The following is a 20,180-nucleotide window of genomic DNA, read 5'->3' as shown; positions in this document are numbered from 1 at the left end:
ATCGTCCCTGCGTATTTAACTCGGGTTGGATAATAAGGGCTGCACCTTGGCAGACGTAGAAAAGTGCAACATGGGATATGTTAAGACGCAGATGTGTTAATGTTTACGGTTGCTTTTCTTTTGCTGCTTGCAGATTTTGAGTACTTGCAATACGCACAGGAATAGGAAGGAAAAATAATAAACGAAATGATACCCAACTGAACGAGACAAGCGCATGTATCTGAATCGAAATTACCCTGTTAAATGTCCCCATTAGAATAAGAAAAAAACATCGAGATTATCAGCACTGCGTGTCATGAGGAGTTTACCACGGCAAGCCACAGCCTAAGTAATAGCGCGATGGACGTCACACGGTTATTTTTGTTACGAATACGAACCCTCGAAGAGGAGACAAAAGTAAAGGATTTGGGGAATTTAGCGAACTAAAGCAACTGCTCAATTTAATACACGTCGCAATACATAGTTTGTGCCCAAATCTCTCGCAGACGCCTTTGTGTTTCACCTCCATCCGGGCACAAATTGCACTGCGGGAAATAAACCCACAATTTTCTGCGAGGGGGTTGCAAATATCAAAGAAGGAACGACAACGAATGTCACGTAAACAGGCTGGAGGCGAGAACGAACGCTAGAGGCCAGATCACTCGCTGTGAGCGCTTCACCTAGGCTGGCCAATACACCAAAAATCTGCTCTAGTTCAGAAGCCCAATGTTGATTCGCAAATGGCATTTAAAAAAAGTAGGTGATGAAAATGAGCTCATCTTCGCCGCTTATGATAAGGACACCATAACCTTACGGCGGATCCACATGGGCGCGCAGCCAGAAGTAAAAATGTCACGTGGCATTTAGCAAAAATTGCGTCCTGTAGGAACGGTGTATGATCGCGTGAAGTGCGGCATCTTGCAGCGTTCACGCAGTTATGTGTCACGTGACATTTATTCGGTGCAGCGAAGATCGCGTCCTGTAGGAACGGTGCATGATCGCATAAAGGTCGGCATCTTGCAGCGTTCACGCAGTTATGTGTCACGTGACATTTATTCGGTGCAGCGAAGATCGCGTCCTGTAGGAACGGGGCATGATCGCATAAAGGTCGGCATATTGCAGCGTTCACGCAGTTATATGGAAGACGACGGCGTTTGTCATCATGACCGCGCTAATACCGGTATCTTCAATGCTCGTCTCTTATTGGTGGTGAAGGTGGCCACACACAGCTACTACAGTGTTGGTGGTTATATGATGATCTATGATACGTATAGTGATAATTCGGGATAGCAAATGCCGGGTAAAGCGGGGGTTGGATGGCACGTTCAATATCACATGGCGCTTGTGTAATCGCCTGCCGCCTGCCTTTTTTCTTTCGCCATGTTGAAGTGTGACTCGAGAAAGGTGACGTTGGAAGAGGAGGGCGTCGAGAGGTAGCCCTCTGCCTCTGATCTTGTCTCTTTCTCCGTTGAATTGTGCGAAGCAGCGGTCGGCGCACCACGTATTTCTAGTGACGCAAAAAAAAAAAAAAAAAGGTTCTATCTTCAGGATCAGCTCGGTAGTCCTGAATGTAACATTGGCCAGGAGACGGTTCGTTGTTATTCGTGCCTTCCAGCTCAATGCCAGGATCTCCGGCTACTAAATCGTTTGTATACCAGCAATGACCATCCTCTAACGTGCATCAGTCGTCTCGTGTAACCAGAGGTCGTGATAACATCAACAACACTGGCTAGTTTATTTATTCATTTATTAAAATACTCTCAAAGCCCGAAGGCGTTACAGAGAGGAGTGGTTACATTTCATACAATATTAGTTACAGCCGTTTTGAATTATTGCGTTAGTTGCATTACTCAATTCTACTGGAGGTATTCTGTTTGCTCAAGTAGGACCACTACGTCGCGCGTCTTCTTCTTTACCATTACAAAATCTGTAGAAATCGGCTCCACATCCCATTGTCCACATCGAACACACCGTGCACGTCCAAGTGTTTTTGCTTTCAAGCATGTTTCATTACCGTTTACCGCGTCGCGTATCTCTAAATCTCACTAGCTACGGACAAGCAACTTCGGGGCACTGCGCAGAGAGGTGCGCACTAGTCCGGGAAAAAAGGACTTGGGGGGCTTAAATGCCGACTCCCGGTGCTGTTTCCACAGCCACCTGCTATTGAGCGGTAGACCGGACACCACTTGCACGAAGAACAGTGCCCTTCTGCAAAGACCTCCGGCCCACAGAAGGTAGTCTGTGGCACCGGCCTAATTCCGCACGGCATGGAGCTTGTAAATCATTGCGAACTAACGGCTTTTGTAGCGTGAGCTACACTGGCCGAGGTTGAGCAGTTTCGCGTGGCTCCTGGAGAGCCGTGCTGCGCATGCGCGAGGAGCAGTGACGTCTCACGGCGCACAGCTGGCGCGCCGGAGCCGCCGCCGCCGCGACTAAATTGGGTTGGATTGGATTGGATTGGATCGGATTAAATTAGATTGGACTGGACTGTACTGGATTGGATTGGAAATCGTTTTAGCAGCAGTAAACATGATAATCAGCTAATCCTAGTCAACCAGGAAACCTAAGAATAACCAGCTGAACCTTAGCTCACGCTACGTATATCTTGGCATAGCCGAGCTAAGCCACTGCTAATTTTTTTCAGGTACGCCTGCTGAGGAGCATGACCGTTCATCCCGCCACCACTGCGGTCGGCGCCCTGCCACCCCCGACCCCGCTTCAAGGACCTTCTGGTCTTCGAGGATCGTCCATTGCCCATGCGCCTGCCATCAAAACGGCTTGATATGTCGTGAGCGGGAAATAAATGTTGTTTTCGTAGAAACTTTGGTTCACAGTACGCTCTTTGGGTAAAAGCAGCAGTGAAGGGAAGTTAAGTGAATTGTTATCAGTGAAGAGGCGGACCTAACTTTGCAGAGGGGTACTGAAAATGCTCCCCCCTAGTAGCGCAAAACTACCTGCGCACAATCATCGCGAGCCTCAAAGGTTTGCGCCCTTCAAAAACTGGAGGACCAGCCGCAATATATCCCGCCTATAGTTATCCAGTGCCCGTTCGGGAAAAGAACGTCTTCCAACTGAGAGGCATGGGGCGGCTCTCCTTCGAAGTTGTTTAAACATTGCTGATTGCATGTTCCGGAAGTTCTACGAAAATATGCCTGATGTCGCCTGGTACACCACAATTTGGGCATAGAAGCGATGAGTTAAGCTTTAGCTTGTAAAGCCAAGCCGGAGACAGTACGGCGAACTGCTATACCAGGGATATTGAAACATTTCTGAAATTCGCCTAATATCCTCATGAGGTTAAAATTGTGAAAGCGTAACTTAGGTTCTGAATTGCACCAGGCTTATTTAGACGCATTGTTTTTAAACTTTTTTTACAAAAACCGGGCATTCAAATAAATTAAGGGACATTTTTCACTCCGTGAAAGTGGGCGAACAGAGAAACTGCACAAAATACGCATCACACACATGGTTAGAGAATATACGCGCATTTATTTTTCTAATAATACGGTAATGATACTGACTATATGACTTTTGGATTAGTTAATGAAACTTGTAAGGACTAGAGTTTCATCCCAGCGGTCAAACATGAGGTTGTTCGTTGCCCTCCCGTAGAAGCCGTGTATTGACAGCAGACGGAGATTTCGCGACATCCGCCAAAATGACCTGGCTGTCTTCGCGGCTCGTTGTCACATATATTGTTGCGTGATAGTTTCTGTAAAACAAGAGTTACATCCTTTTTATTTATACATACCACTCCCGTAGTTGCCCGCGTATTGACAGCAGACGGGAGTTCTGTAACGTTTTCAAGTTCGCTGCATGGCGACTAGTAAATGAAACTCAGAAAGCAGTTTTCATATGACTTTTGTTTGGAAAGTTATGATAAAACGAGAGTTAGAGACGTTTTCCATTGAGCATTCACGTGGTCGCAGGGCGTTCTTGCAACCGCACAGAAAAAAATGCACGGAAACATCGCCTCAAAACACCGTGTCCCTTTCATCGGCTGGGACGACACAGCACATACACCGCGGGATGCCAATTACCGCTTTCGAATTAATATCGCCCAGTGGCGTTGAGTGGACGGCAGTGGAACGAAGCTCCACGTTCTCGCTCGAGGAAGTGCGCGCAACAATGCGTCACCCCGGTGGGATGAGTGGTGAAACCGACATCCCCCTCCTGAAGCGGGAAAATCGAACCTCGTGGGCCATAAGATCCCTCTGAAGCACAGCAGGCCGTCGCAGGTTAAAATGACGCCGATTGTCGTCGGCCTCACTTTTCTGCTATTGTAACTTTAACACCGCTATAAAAACCACATTTGATTGGATTGATTTATCACTGCCCGTCCCAGCGGTTCCCCTTTGCGTTTGCGCGTGGCTTATTAATGTCGGCGGACATTTCTGTCTTGTGTCGGATATTGGCGCGAGGGAAAAATTCGTCATTCGGCTGAAAGAAGCACACTTTGTTTATGCGCGGAAACTGTACACAATGTTGAAAGAGCCATAGGTAAACACTATGGTTGACTGCAACTGCGCGGCAAAAATAGCTAAAGCTGACGTGGCCCAAGCCGTATGAAGTTTCGGGACTGAAGAGCTCGCGTGTTGAAATAATTATCGCCCTTTCAGGGAATTTAGAAAATTTGTATTAAGGCTAGTATTGAAAAGGGGCGGTAAAGAAGGAAACAACGAACAGGAAGAGATAGCTGGAAAAAGAATAAAAAGAGAAAAGAGAAGACAGAAGAACAGAAGAAAAGGAAAACATTCGAAGAAATATGCTTCATGGCTGTTTCTCTACCCACTGAAATGTTTCTATAGTATTTTCATAACTATCCTTCACTTCTAGATGCCTCAGCAGTAAGTACATAAAAACCCGAGAACAGCCTTCTCCGCCTCGCTTAGTAAAAATATGTCGCAATTTCCTCGACGTGAAAGCAAATACGCACTAGCGAAGGCAAAGTGGGCGTCTCACAATAGATTACCATCTCATCTCCCTTTCTGCGCTCTGTTATCCTTCATGCGCATCGACCGGCAACAAAGTGAAAAAAGATCCGAAAAGGGGCAAGGAAGCGCAGCTTCGCCTTGGCGTCGTCGAAGGGACGCAGAGAAGGCGAGATTGGCAGGCCCACCGCGGCAGGCGCAATCATATCCGCCTTGCGGAAATTGCCTGACGTCCTGCCCGTCTTTAGGAGGAGGAAAAATGTGGAAACCGATCGAATCCTTCTGCGGGAGGCCGTTATCAAGGGGCTATATGAAGCTGTAACGTTTCACTTGCTTTATAGCTTAGCAACACGCACTAAAACGCGCCATGAAAGCATGTCAAGCTGCGAGAGAAGGTCGAAGGTCACGATAAAGGCAGGCCGACATTTTCGGTAGAACGTGGGTTTGAGATCCCTCGCGCTCGGCTGCAGTGAAGCTCTAACTTGGCTATAATTAGGCTGCGTGCAAGCTTTCAATTGCGATCTGTCTCATTTTATTGCATGAGCTATGAACACATGCCCCTACTTTTCTCCGCATCCACTGTCAAGCCTGTTTTGTTTTCTTAATGCACAGTTTATGCGGCCACGCGCTGACATTACTGTTAGAAAAATAGTAGCATTATAAAAATTCTGCAATTTTTTTAACGATACACACATAATATTAAGGTTAATACAGGCTTCCCGTGGGAAAGAGCAATGTTATAAGCACACCGCTGTTCAATAAAAAAAGAAAACATCTGCGATTCTCTAACGAGTATTCTTTGTGCATTTCATTTCAAGTGACGCGCTTCTGCAGCGTGAAATATTTCACGTGACGCGCTTTTGCTCACGTGGTAGTGATGGTTTCATAGTCCCTTTATAACAATGTCAGATACAACAAATAAATAAAGCCCATCCGCGATAACAGGCTTCCCTGCGAGTGACGAACGTGTCGAGTGACATGAAAGCTGTCACAATCGAGATTTCGTAAAATTCACTCATACGTCAGCCCAATGCGACAACATGTTATCTTGAAGTTCCGGCGAGACACGGAGAGGGAAGTATGTGCCACACACGCTGCATTCTATGGAAGTGCGGTGTATTACGAGACGTCCTGCATCCAGTTTCATTAAAAAAATTCAGGGCCACCTCCAAGCGTGAAACCTGGGGAGGGGCAAAGCATGCCGTGTATAAGTGTACTCTTGGCGCCTTTGCGTTTTTACCCGCCGTTATGAAACCGCTGGTGGGTAGAAGTGTACAGCTTCGTTATAAAGGTCTCCGGTCTTTGAAGCACGAAACCCTCTAGCGCGATGCGGAAACGAGTGTCCCGGTGTATTTTTAGCACACGCGTTACGAAGCATTCCAGCGCGAGGCGTAAACGAGTTTCCCGGTGTTTTAGTACCGTGAGTACATGAGACGACGCTTACGACGACGACATGAGACGCCGACAACCCCAGCCCCTAGGGGGCTTCGCCCCTAGAAATGGAGAGACAACCATACAGTGGCGCCTCGAGCGTCTTTTTTGGCATTTAAAATTTTGAGCAGGTGTAGCAAAAGCCTTTCACTTCGTCAAATAAAGTGTTATGACGATGGAGCTCCAAAAGCCTGTCACTTTGTCAAGTGAAGAGTTGTGACGACTGAAATCCCGTCCTCGTTAGTATAGTGGTCAGTATCCCCGCCTGTCACGCGGGAGACCGGGGTTCGATTCCCCGACGGGGAGGTTTTTTTTTTTTTTTCCTCTTGTGACTCGTCCGATCTTATCGTCCACTGCGGAGCACTGAAACCTTTTCCACGGGAATGACTCTGCGTGCGTGTGCAGTCGCCCATATTGCTCATATTATGAGTACAGCATTGCTTTACTAAGTGTGTGATGCGCCTCTTTTATGGCACTGACAACTCTATTCCATTGCACGGAATAGACTTTCTTTTCTTCGCTTTAGCGTTGCGATTTTCGGTCACATGACCGCGAATGGATAGGGCTCTAGGTTTCATGGGAAGGTAGCCCGAACACTCATGTACCAATGTAATACAAACGTACGAATGCAATACGCTTTTCCAATACGAATATTAGCCTTAACACTAATGTACTAATCTAATAAAAATGTACGAATGTACAACAAGCCCTCAGCAATACGCTTTTTCGGTACGAATATTAGCCCGAACACTAACGTACCAATGTAATAACAATGTAGGAATGTACCAACAAGCCCGCAGCAATACGCTTTTTCAGTACGCGTGCTCAACCCTCTCGGAAATAGGTATACGTGCGATGCTTCCTCCACCATGCATGCCATTTGTGGTCCATTGACGAAGGTTTTGCACGGCCGCCGAGGATCGCGATTTTTGTATTACAGCGCCTTAGTCCTGCTTACTTGTAAATGACTCGTGGTTTGTCCGGCTATATAGCTGGCAGCCTATTGATATACATAGCCGTAAGCTAGCACTCAAAGTGGAGTGTTGTACATCTGCCGATCATCGTAGGGGTGATATAAAATCAATCTTATCTTTTACTACGTCGAGACAGTGAACGCAGCGAGAACAGGGCGACCCCGTGCAACAACTCGGTATAAGATGACACACGAAGTGTCGGTATCACATCCGCAACGATGACCACTCCGAGCAGCCGATATAGGCCATTCAAGACGAGTGCTCCAACTTTTCGCCACGCTTCGAATGGCCGCATAGTATGGCAGAGCAATGATCTATCTGGTACGCCAATAGCCTAATCATCGTCGCATTTTCTGCACAACTTCCTCCGGTCACAACGACTGCCTTCACGGCGCATTCCGGTTCTCCTTTGTTCTTCCCGGGAGTACTTGACCATCGTTTTTTTTTTTTTTCATCTATCTTTGTAATTCCGTTCGCCGCTCACGTACCAAGTAAGGCAGCGATGGCACTGCTCTGGCGATGAACCCAGGCGTCCTCCTCCTTGTCGGAAGCAAAGCCGCCCAGTGACGCGCCGCCACAAAAGACGTCCCTGGACGCAGGGAGCGGGCGTATACGAATCTCCGTCACACTCGGACATCTCGCGGCTGCGGCCGCTCGTCGCACAATCGCTGGCGCCGGTATTTGCATACGGCGGGCTCTACCTCACCCGCCGTCCCCAAACATACCTGCCGATCCCTGATGTTTCCGTATTTTTACCCCCCTTTCTCTCTCTCTCTACCTGAATGCTTATTCTGCCCGTGCTATCCGCAGTGCATATAGTAGACCCGTAATGGGCTCCCGACAAGCTGACCCAGGAAAAGAGTTCGGTTAAGCCGGTTTCTTGAGATTTTTGTTACTGTTATTTCTCTTTGAGGAATGCCGCCCTCCGCGTGCAGTCAAGCACGTACCCCGTGCGGGCTTCCTTTGTACGCGGGCCACTTTTCTTCGCACGTCATTCGCTCAGCTCATTTGTTGTCGTCTTAAAATGTTGTCATCCTTCCGAGTTCTTCCCCTTTCCCTGTGCCTCGTCCGCAGTCTGAGGCGCACAGCATCGAAACAGGCAGATCGAGCCTCCAGCGGAGTACGCGCGTTTTCCTTCCTGTATGAGGCGCGTCTGAACTCGGGGTGGTCGTTATCGTACCGACCTAAAACTAAGTACGGAAAGAGCGGGAACGCTTCGCTCTGCAAGCGCACTTTGCGCGTTACTCTACAGCTCGCGCGTTAGCTCCAGCGCTGCGTTGAATTGCCGACCGATCACGATGACGTGTCTCTTCCCCATTGAACTTTGACGTCGCTCGAAAGGACTTTGTGAGGCGGCATGCTCAAAGACATGTTTGAAAGCCTGTTTTTTTCATTGTTCCGCACGTGCCGTGGCGGTCGACCTGTCGTGCGTCAGCTTGACAGCTGCGAGGGAGCGGCGTTTCTACTCTGTGTCGAAATCGACCACGCCCTGTGGAGTAGAACCGCTGGCGCTGCAGTTATGCACTTCGGGAGCCCTGCAGTGGCTTTCACGAACGTTGCACTGTAAAAGCGCCTTCAATAAAGCGGCGATTGCATCTGGTCTGGCCACTTGCCGCTGATGACGTACAATGACCACGTATCGATATTGAAATGTCCTCGGCACGAATTATAGAGCGCCAATACAAAATATTTAGAACCAGTGCGACAACCATCACCATTTCTCGCTTTACTCGCCAGTTCTTAATTTTTAACCCCGTCAAGCGTCAATCACGTGGCATCGAAATTTTAACACTTTGTGAGGCTAAAATTTGTTTTTTTTTTGTTTTATTCTTACGTTTTGTGAAATGTTTAAAAAATAATGCATTTGTTCGATGGTGGCACCGGCTGCTCCCTTGCTGATATTAACAGCAACAAAATGCATCACGCACGAAAAAAAGTTGTATGGTGGCGGGGGTGATAAGAAGTGGGCGGAAATATAGACTTGATGAGTATACTGGCGATTGCTTCGTGTGTGTTCTCCCATGAACAGGTCGTGTATGATTCCAAGGATGCCGTTAATCCACGGCGTCCATGGAACGTAAGTAAGAGGAGCCGTTAAACTTCTATAAAATTTATACTTAAACTCATAGTTGAGAAACACACTTATACTTACACGTATACTTAAACTTACAGTTACACTTATAGTTGAGCAACACGCAGGGCATGAAAGGGGGACTCACACCGCTCTTATTCGGGAAGCCCTTGCTTAGAATGTTGCAGGAGACGTCATCCTTTACTGGCCGAATGGTATGGCAACATGAAATTGTCGTCCGCATAGTACGCATGAAGTCCGCAAAAAAGGCAAACGATAATCAATACTCGCATTGAGAAATTCCCGCATACTGAATAAACAACAGTGAAATAAATACGAATAAAAGTTGGTAATACTGGCGGTATGAAATAACCGGTGCTTATATGAAAACATGGATTGAATCAACATAGTAATGCCGATCCATTTCCGGTTATCAAAAATATTGACATCGCTATATCCCTGACGATAGCGGCTTAAAGTACATACATCTCGCCGAAGGTCCAACATGATAACTTTCAGGGGAAGTAAGGAAACAACAAGAAAAAATAACTACTGGGTAAGGAAACGCTAGAGCTTAATGGAATGATTGCCTGCGGCCGCGTCGTCGGACGAGCGATCGAAAAGGCGCCATTCGTGCATGTATTCGCAACCTTGAGGGGATATTTCTAGTCGCTCATGTCGTGATTCGGCGAACGGACCATTCCAAACGTCTGTCCGATAGAAAACAAAACGAAAACCTCCTCCTCCATTCACAGGGGAGGCCCGAAATTGGCCGACCAACAACTTAGCGGCGCAAAAGCCGCTGCCGAGCCTGTTTCCACAGGAAGCGCGTAGCGGGAGTCGCGTAGCACGCTTGCACGGAGCGGCAGGCTTCTGTTCGCGTGAAATCCTGCCGACGCCCAGGATTGTCAGGGTTTGAGTAGAAGGGCAAGTAAGCTTGCCCTGACTGATCAGTGTTACTGGTACATTCAGCCACTCTTCACGGAAGGGTTGGAGGCCGGCGGGAAGATTGTCGCATTGCCCTATCTCGCGACTATCGCTCACTATCGCGTAGACTGTGTCTGATTGCTTCATGGAACTGAATAAGTGAACCCTGAACAATGCTGGACTTGCTACTTCAGGTGTTCGATGGAGATAAATCGAGGGTTAAATGCGAAATGGAGGCGAGAGGGAATGCTGAAACCCGTACAAAGAAGGGAGAGACAGAGAGAGTGAGTGAAATTAGAGCCGCTAGCTGGCCTGTCAGGTCCAGGGGCATAGGAAGCGCACAAGGGCTTTGCTACCTCGAACAGAGATGCCTCGCTTTTCAACCTGGAAAGTTTTCAATGGAGACCCGCAAAAAGCTTCACGCTATCGGTTGCGCCGACGAGATGGATGGACGAACCAGTAAGACGTGGCTAGCACCCTCCCGAACCTAACGAGCGAGACACAAATGGAATTTCACCCATGTGCAGTTTTCCGGCTCATCGCAATTCTTTCAGAACTAATTACACTACAGTTATTTGGCGTAATTTATACAATTTTGGCACTGCTAATACTGATGGCGACAGCTTGCATTGTGCGGAGTTTCAAGTTTTGCGGTTAACTCTACTACGTTCCAAAACCAAGGAAACTATCCCATTGAAATGTATGGGTGGTAACGTTTGACAGCGAGTAAGGCAAAAACTATTCAGAGTTCTGGAAAGTTCCTTCACAGTGTTCATGTCCAAGTCGACTCCCTGCTCCATGCGAAATATCACTTTCCTGAAGTGGTTCCACTAGGTTCCTGAGAATTCGGAATTTCGAGCGAGAAAGCTGGTGATGAGTACAACCTCGAACATAAAGGCAACATTGAGGGAAATGTGACGTACGACACGCTCTGAGTGTCGGGGGAGGCCTTGCGGCATGTAACTAGTGCATTGCGGGTGGACGGCGTGGAGGAAGGCGCGTCCGGATTCCGTCATGTTACGGCTGCATGTGCCATCCCACGGGGTCAACAAGCTCGTAGGCGTACTCCCTGGAGAAAGGAATTTAGTTAGTAAACCCCTCCTCTGCGCGACTAAGGTACTACCAACGCGCCGTCGGGGAAATTTAGCACGCAGAGCTGCCCGGCTGAACGGCAAGGATCAAGGTTAAAGCCGCCGACTCAACCCCAGGTGCCGCGGCCAAGCGTAAGAACCCACCTTCTTCGCGCGGCAGGTAAATACTATAGGGAAAAGGAACAGCGCACGTGCCTACGCGCACAGTACACGGCACGATGCTCGCCATTGGATACTCCACCCGAACCGGTCGACTTCCAGTCCCGGCCTGGGGGCTCGTCCCAGCAAAGAGATTTAGGGGGAGGCCATCATCCTGTCGCCCGAATGCAAGCCGGCACGATCACCTGGCTGGGTGCGGGGGGAAGCGGCAGAAGACGGGGCTGGGAAGAAACGAAGGGGGGAGAGGGGGGAAGGCGGTAACACTGAGTGGCCTGGCGCAGGGCTTGGCCGGCCTGTTCCTTCATGCGCTGATTGCGTACTCCGGCCGGAAAGCCGCCCGGAGGTGGTTCCCAAGCGCTATATAGTGGCAGAGCTGGCTTGGGGAACAAGAAGAAAGGCCGGCCGGTCGCCGGAGCGGCGCCGCGCTCTCAACAACGCGACCTTCGGGCAACCTGGACGCACCTCGGCCTCACGAGGCCCGCTCCGGTCGGCCCCCACGGAGCAGCCTGCTCGCTACTCCTCCCTTGCTCCCAGTATCTGCCGAGCTGCTGGCGGATGATGACAGGCCAGGGCCGAAGCGTCGCTCACGATCGAGTAACTTGATCGGAGACTGTCCTGCACGTACGAGCTCCGAAAGCTAGCTCTTCGGTGGAGCTACCGCATACACCAAGTCGTAGTGGGAGGAAACACTTTGCAGTGTGGCGTAGTGCGAGAGCCTTGGCAATCTTCAGAATGTATTAATTCTGTTGTTTGGTCTTCGTGGCTGACAGAAGCGAGGTGCAAGAACACTCGTGAGCGCGAGATCTCGGCACACGTCGGAGAATCACAGGCAATCGGGAGTGACAGGTGTATTTTTGGCGCGCAAACCACAAGATTTGAAAAATTTAGTAATTCCAAGCGGTCATCATGTTGGTACTCCTTTTCCTTGATATAAGTCAGATAAAGTTAGGCTATTTGTAGCCCACAGACCACAAGCAGGTAGATAAAAGAGCGAGTATACCCCGCTCCTAATATAATTTAATTGTGAGCACCATGGAGGAAACTTGCATCGGACTCAAATGACGCGTGCTCTGAAATATCCCGGTCGTTTACTCCCACCGCACCATACCGCCCGAAGCATTTCTTATAGCACAGAAGAATTATCACTGTGAGCATGTGTTGCCATCACTGTGTCTCAACGTCCACGCTGGAATCGGACAGAAAAAAAAAAAAAAAAAGAACGAGCGCAGGCGCCGAGTCGTAGCTCATTGTTCGCCCTCGCACCTGCAGGCTGCAATAAAGCGCATTTGGAACAACTTAGCCCGGCGGTGGCCTCGACGGCGGAATGACCTGCACTGGAAGCGCAAGCGTATGCAGCGGACGAGAAGTACACGCAATCGCGTTGGTCGCGCGTCCAGTCTTTTCTTTCACGCGGGTCGTCGATCGGTTCGCCTCGCGCGCTCGACGACGACGCGGCGTTCATCGACAATTGCTCATTGTTGCCTCGGCGAATTTAAAATGGTCTACAACCGGCGCGCTGGCCGCGTGACCCCAAAATGACGGCGGTAGCGCCTCGTTCGCGGAAAGCCAATCAATCACTTCGCATTGGGGCCTTTAAGGATCCCTGGTTCTTATTCAGCGCATGCGTCGGTCATGTTTGCGTTGGCCTGCAAGGTCCACCCGGTGCTCGGTTATCGGCGCAGAGGCGTCTCTTGGAGCCACGCTGGTCCTATAGGGCGCACGCGGCGTGTGTCCATTTGAACTGGATAATTGCACGCCCGGCAAGAACGATTGTTTGAGGCTTCGCACGTGCGGCGCACTTGCGAGTGTTCTTAACGAGGTCGTACGCACACGTCTGGGATTAAGAGAATCAGTTGTGGCAGCTAGTTGGCTTCGTTGCTTTACCTTCGTTTCACCGCAAGAGTGATCGAGTCTAGCGAATCTTTAGGCGAGGAAAATGAATAAAGACGGGACGAGATATATAGTGTAGAGCACAGGAGGAACTCAGTCATTTAAATGCACGTGCAACCCGAATCACACACCAGAGGAGCGCTCAGAAACGCAGGTACGACCGAAGGTCGTGCTCGTATACTTCTGTCTTACCTCGGTCACTCGTGCCCTCTATCGGCTGCACTAACAGCCTTCATTACAACCTTCAAGGCCACGGATGCAGTACCTCGGCCACTTGCTGGCCACAGCAATACTCCATCTAAGATACATCAGTGGCCCATACAAACAACTTCCCGCCTGTAGGTTCATATATAGCATGCACTTCTTCTGCAAATCTTTCAAAGCCAATAAGAACATGTAGGGCATCTACACCTTCCCGATAGACTTTCTGGCTCACGTCGGCGGCAATGGGTCCCACGACTGCGCAAGGAGGAAATCGGCGAAATAGTTGACCTTGCTATGCACTACGTAGACACACCGCCACCGATTGGTTTAGGTAACTCGAGAGCATGTTAAGACACGCGAAGTTCAAACGCTGTTCTGCGCTGAATAGAACCCCATGCAGAAAGTAGGACATGCGGATGCAGTTCACGGCGCACTAGTATCTAACCAGATGTCTATTCTGCAGCGCGTAGGCTTTAACGTTTTTTTTAATTAAACCAGTTTTGGGCGTACAGACAAACCGGACATGCTGACAGAGCTGATGCTGGCCCGACAACTCCGACACCCGACTTTCAAGGGGGGAGAGAGAGACATCCGGCTGACCGGCACGGAGTATAGTCATGATGACGCCTTGTCGCTCGCTCGTGTGGTCACTGCTTGGAGATGAAAAGGCAGGTACCCACGAAAGCGGCCAACGTGGGAAGTAATGGCACAGGAGCGGAGGAAAACGACTCACACCGCCGTAGTTTTCCTTTTGCGGCTGCACTGCGCCCGCTAGCGAGAGGCTGAAAAGCGGATTTGTGTTTACACTCGGGTTACGGAACCGGTCCAGTAACTTCCAGGGCTGGCCACAAAGCCACAAAGAGCCCTTTCTACGGCTCCGGTACACCTGGCCGTTTCCTGCCTAGCTATCTTTGTGCATTTTTCCCTCCGTTACTGTTTCTCTTCCCTTCTCTCTGTTGTCCGCCATTTTGTTTTCCTCTCTCTCTCTCTCTCTCTCTCTCTCTCTCTCTCTCTCTCTCTCTCTCTCTCTCTCTCTCTCTCTCTCTCTCTCTCTCTCTCTCTCTCTCTCTCTCTCTCGCTGTGTGTGTGTGTGTGTGTGTGTGTGTGTGTGTGTCCTTGCTTATATCCGACAAGCACGAGCGTGTTTTAGTCAGCTTTCGCCATTTTTATTGGCAAGCTTTGCCTTCCTTCCTTGTTTTTTTTAGAACCGGTAAATGAGGAAAATGGTTCTGCTTGGAGGACGATGCAAAGCTGAACACTCTGCACGCTGAGATGAAGACAATGCCTTGAGATGTTTCCTGCGTGTTTCTGTCTTATTTATTCTGCTTTTTCTTTGTTTTGAAACAATCATCTAGGACCTTATGCTGAAATCCCACGCCATTACATTACTAAGCGACGATATCTCCATTTCGTTGGTTTCATTCTGCAGCGGCTTGTATTTCTGCCCAAGTTTTGCAACTGTGCTTCACGTTGTGCAAAGTTAAGGTGACCAGCATTTCTTTGTGGAAAGAAATGAGCAAAGATACCAGAAACGACAAGGAATGTATTCAAACGCATATGTCCCACATCTTTTCACACTGAGGCATATATGTTGACCCGCCCGACACTCGAGACACGCCAATTGCGAGTGACCATGCGCCATGTAACCCGTATACTATAGAGTTTCCTTCTAAGGTGAAGATCTATGCAGAGGTATCGGGCTAGGGGCAACTGGTTCTCGGAGTTGTGCACGTGGAGCATAGAATGTCCCGTTCATGCAGCCCCGTGAGTTGCTGCATAGGATTCCATGCTGACACCGCTGCCCCATGCCCTTCAGGCGCCATATAGCGGGGACTGGCTGGTACCGCAGACTACGAAAAACAACCCCAAAACACCAAGAAAGGGCACTTCAGAAGGCTCGATCCTGCCGCCAGAAGCTATATACAGCACAAAAGAAAAAGAAGCTTACACGAGACTCATCGTAGTGTACTAACGGGCACAAAAGCTGCTGAACGTGGTTTCAGGCAGCAAAGACCCCTTATCTACGGATTGGCGAACGCGCAACGCGATCTGCAACGCGGTTGTGATGCTGAGAAAAATGTTTCATATCACTGCAAGCCAGGTGTTGTGCCAACGGGAAGCTGAGAAAGGTTGCGCCATATTACCCCATAATCATAATCATCAGCTGAGAAAGGTCCGCCATGGTTTTTATGTTGTCAACAAAACTTCTTTTGCATTAAAATACCCACCGTGGTGGCGTCCTAGCTGGGGCATTTTTGCGTATTCGGAGATTAAAATGGTGCAGTAAATAACGCCGAATGCACCGGTCGCGGGGATACCTGATTGCGTCGAAGTGGAAAAAAAACAAAAAGAAAACCTGCGCACGGTAGACGTAAAACATTTCCGGCTGTTTGCGTCAGAGTAAACGAGTCTTGCATAGCTGCAAGGGCAGGTCAATGCACGATCGGGCGTACAGCGGCACATTGCCCTTTGTAGTGCATGCTAGCGTATTTGTATATTTGTCCTTATATATCTTCCCAAGTGGGACGGCCTTAAAGTTGTTTTCGCTGTTTCTTAAAGTAGACTGGGAACTAATAGTGTTCCTACCAAACATTTTAAACTGTCGTTGGCAAGGAAATTACACAAATCAATTATAATCTTCATTATACCTGAAACGTATAACTGGCTAACATTGCAATCACGTTACAGTGTGATAATAACGCGATATGTTTCTTTTACATCACAGAAGTTCAGATACCGTAGTTCTGCTTTTTTCCCCTGCTTTCAGCAAAAAGAAATCAGGAATATTAAAACCAGTCGAACATTGGAACTTATTCTCCGCTGTCTCGTCAAGGGTTCGAAGCACCGTACCGTAAAGAGGTTTGATCAAGATCCCCTCAACTGAAATCCCCCCCCCCCCCTCAACATAATCACCTCAACATAATCCCTCAACATACCCCCCAAAGCCTCATCTTCCTTATAGAAATCTGCCTGTCTCAGTTTTATACCCCGCACAAGTGACATGCACTCTCCACGCAACGACGACTTATTGTTTCTTCGTACTCCCCGCAAGCAGTTCGAATGGCAAGTGCCTTTTAGATCACTGCCCCCGAACCAAGCTTGGTCCGTCCCACCCTCCTACTATTTGCTCCGGCTCCGTATGCACTAGGAATGCTGTTTCGCCACTGTTTGGCTGGGTAACAACGCAGTGCGGGAAGCGGGGGCTCTCGTCGGACAGGTGCGCACACATCTCCTTTCGAGCTGCAAAAGCGGCCTTTTACCTGGCCTCCTGGTTTCATTGCAGTTGCATTTCTATATTTTGTCTCATTTTTTCTCCCCCTCTCTTCCTCTCCGGCGTTTCGCGTTGTGCTCTTTGCGGCGGCATTTAGGCCTCCCGCACGTGGGTCCGACCCTGCGCAGTTACCGGACGCGTCCGTGCTTATCGCCCCTTGTTTTATTTCCTCCTCGGCCCCGGCACGGCTCCGCTAACGAGTGACACCTGGTCGGCGGCCAGGCAAGACTCGGAGCGTGCGTCGCCGCTGGCCCCGGATGGCTGCTGCGGAAGGCAGACGCGACAGCGGCACAGCCAGCGGCTGCCGCGACTAATGACAAAGCGCCTTTTCCGCCGCGCAGCGACCACACATACCTGCAGGGGCCTTTGCGCGGAGAGCTGGCTTAATGAAATACGTGGGTGTATATACAGCCGGGAGGAAGCAACACGTGACGCAGTCAGTCGAAGCTCTGGAGTGCTGCCGCTGTGGCCGTGTGAATGACGCGGTACCCTCGTTGAAAATGATGTGCGAATGCATACGCTAACTGCGGCGCAGTGCTGGCTCGCTTATTAAAGGGACCCTCCAACACTTTTGATAAACGTTTTCACTCTTTCCTTCGCGTCTGGAGCCACTGCGAAAGCTATACAGTTATCACCAGCACGGAGCGGCACTGCGTGATTTGCCGGTCGCATCAGATACGCCTTCCGCTTCTGCTTTGCTTTTGCGGCTTTATTTTTAAAGTTGCTATCGAAAACGTTCATTGCTTCAACTGAAGGAAAACCGGCCAACAGCCGCTACATCGCCTCAGTGACGTAATTCGGGTCGTTGAAGAACGTCAAGACCGGGAAAGAGAGAAGAATCTTTTGAGCGAGTTTCCAAATTATCTGATGGGCATAGAGCAGTAATTTTTGGCTGAAGTACTTTGGGACCCCCATATCTAAGTACTGGGTGTGTTAGATGGGTACGTTCTGCAAGAATTTAAGATTTCTAAAAAAGTTGAAAAAAGTGTTGCAGGGTCCTTTTAACATCACTTCAAAGCGTGAAACGCCAAAGCTGCAGCTCCACATAGGAGGAACGTCGCATACAGATTGTTCTGAAGAACATATCTGTCACGTACGCACATAATTTACACCACCATTTTGGTATTTCACCTCTTTTGCTAGCGAGAACAAGCTCGGCTGACTGAGGGGCCTGCAATGGAGAAAACTGGAAAGTTCTTCGCAAGACATTACAAGTTTCAAAATATCCCCGTACTGCCGGTGGCGGCGTCGTAAAATGCCTCCAAAAGTATTGGACACCTATGCGTTACCCGACGGTCGTGACTCAGTTCATCCTCAATGAGAGCGTACTTTTCTCCGTTCCCTTCCTTTACATATCAAAATTTATTTCAGAAAAGTGAAGTCAAGTTGTTTTTTTATTTCCAACAAAATTTGTCACGGGTACCCGAGGCGAAAAGCGGTCATATATCGCTTCAAAGTGCCTGGGGGCCTCTACAGGCAGCGAGACATCTGAAGGAACAGAGATATGAAAGTGATGCTCTATCAAACTGCAAAGAAGATATAAAGACGCACATATATCAGTGGAAACACATTTGCAAATACAGTAAGCCACTTTTTGAAAGTTCCTGAAAAAAAAAACGCATTCCCACTTATAAGCTTCCACAAGTTACAAACACTTCTGCAATAGGAAATGCACATATACAATAGGACTGCAAGAGAAAATTGGCAAGGGAAAAGAACAAATTACCTCTCATGTGCCTTCCTTGGAGCCCTTGACCTTTGTCCTTCTGTATTCTCGTTATATACAAGAAAACTTCGAACAAGGTAGCGAAACGTGTCCGAAGTTTTCTTGTGTTGTCTACCATCTTCCAAGTTTTATTGCTACAATACAGTAACATTACAAAAAAAAAAAAGCGAAGGGACCGACTTCACTTCATGCTGCAATTTGTGTCACGTCAACTAAAGATAGCCAAGAAACGAAAAGAGACCGTCGTTGGCGGTTGTAGCGCAATCCCCGAGGTGTCTGTAACGCCAGCATGTGCGTGGACGCACGGAGCAGTCGTGTCACGTCCTGACTTGCTGAACCGAAGCTGGGTGCGTGATTCAGCGCCTTTTCTGCCATTTACACCTCGTTTGCATAGCATGATGATTAGAGCACAGATTATACACAACGAGTCGGCGTTAGCCCGCCACCAAGCGCAGGCCCGTCAGGCCAGCGCTCGTTTTCTCTAATGACCGTCATCCGTCACTGGGCCCAGAACAAAAGAAATTAGGGATTTCGCGTTGACGGTACGTTGCGCTAAGTGAGCTTTACGCAGCGAGATCATATGAGCAGCGCCGGGTTAGGCGACTGACCTTCGCAAGGAAAGTCAGCGGCACTGGGTCAATACACAGAGATCACGGTGAAGGGCCGCCGCATATACTCAGCTCGAGGAGAAATATTGAGCGACCTAAGGGATCACCGGGAGCCATTTGCGCTGCCAAGCCCGTCCGGAGAATTACAATAAAAGGTTTACGATATAAGAAGACAGTAGCGCAAGGGTGTAGAACATGATTTCATTAGACAAAATATGAACTGGGTAGCAATTATATATGACGTATACAGTATAAAGTGTATGAACCGATAATTCAGACGTTGGTAGTAGGGAAACTGATCTAGTTGGACTAGATTCATGGTTCAAGGCGTGAAAAGACGAAACACAAAGCAGGCAAAGCTACCGCGCTTTCTATATAAACTGTTTAGTGCATAAAAGAAAGAGACACAGCCTCTTATATTCCGATCCTTCCTATGCAACATCCGTCCGTCGATAAAACGGCGTTCGATAAAACGGTGTTCGATAAAACAGCGTTCGATAAGCTGTCCGGACCCCCATGACGATAACTTTCGCTTTCATTTTATCCTTCCACGTGACCCTTCAAAATTTGCCACCAAAAACCCTATCTCATTCTCCTGCAGTGCAAGTGACGGCTGCGCTATGCACGTGCCTCCTGCATGTCTGTCTTCATTTACAAGCTGAATATGAGTATGGCTAGGCACGATTGGGACGGTTCCCACAATCAGGGGTTTCCCCAGGCATCGAATCAAGGGGGGGTGTCTCAATGGCTCTAGGGGGGGTGGGGGGAAGGGGGGGGGGTTCATAAACTAGAAAAGCTGTTTTTTATCCCACTAGTTAAATAATAGACGTCTGTTAACCAAACGCTCATCCCCGTGACGTACGTTGTACGTTTTTCATTTTCTATATATATATATATATATATATATATATATATATA

The 20,180-nt window shown here is 48.8% G+C and overlaps 1 long non-coding RNA gene and 1 other non-coding gene across 2 annotated transcripts in view; one reads left to right on the top strand and one right to left on the bottom strand.

Moving 5' to 3' along the window:
- The window catches only part of LOC144151626 (uncharacterized), a 404,932-nt gene that overhangs the window by 107,109 nt on the left and 277,643 nt on the right, over positions 1 to 20,180 (bottom strand). The window lies entirely within an intron of this gene.
- Trnad-guc (transfer RNA aspartic acid (anticodon GUC)) lies at positions 6,576 to 6,647 on the top strand. The gene has a single exon. It is a non-coding gene; the product is annotated as a tRNA-Asp (tRNA).

This window comes from Haemaphysalis longicornis, unplaced genomic scaffold (assembly GCF_048455015.1).
Source record: "Haemaphysalis longicornis isolate Haplotype H1 unplaced genomic scaffold, Haemaphysalis longicornis Haplotype H1 scaffold_9, whole genome shotgun sequence".
NCBI lineage: Eukaryota > Metazoa > Arthropoda > Arachnida > Ixodida > Ixodidae > Haemaphysalis > Haemaphysalis longicornis.
Note: the sequence above shows the minus strand (reverse complement) of the source record. Positions and strands in the feature narration are given on the sequence as shown.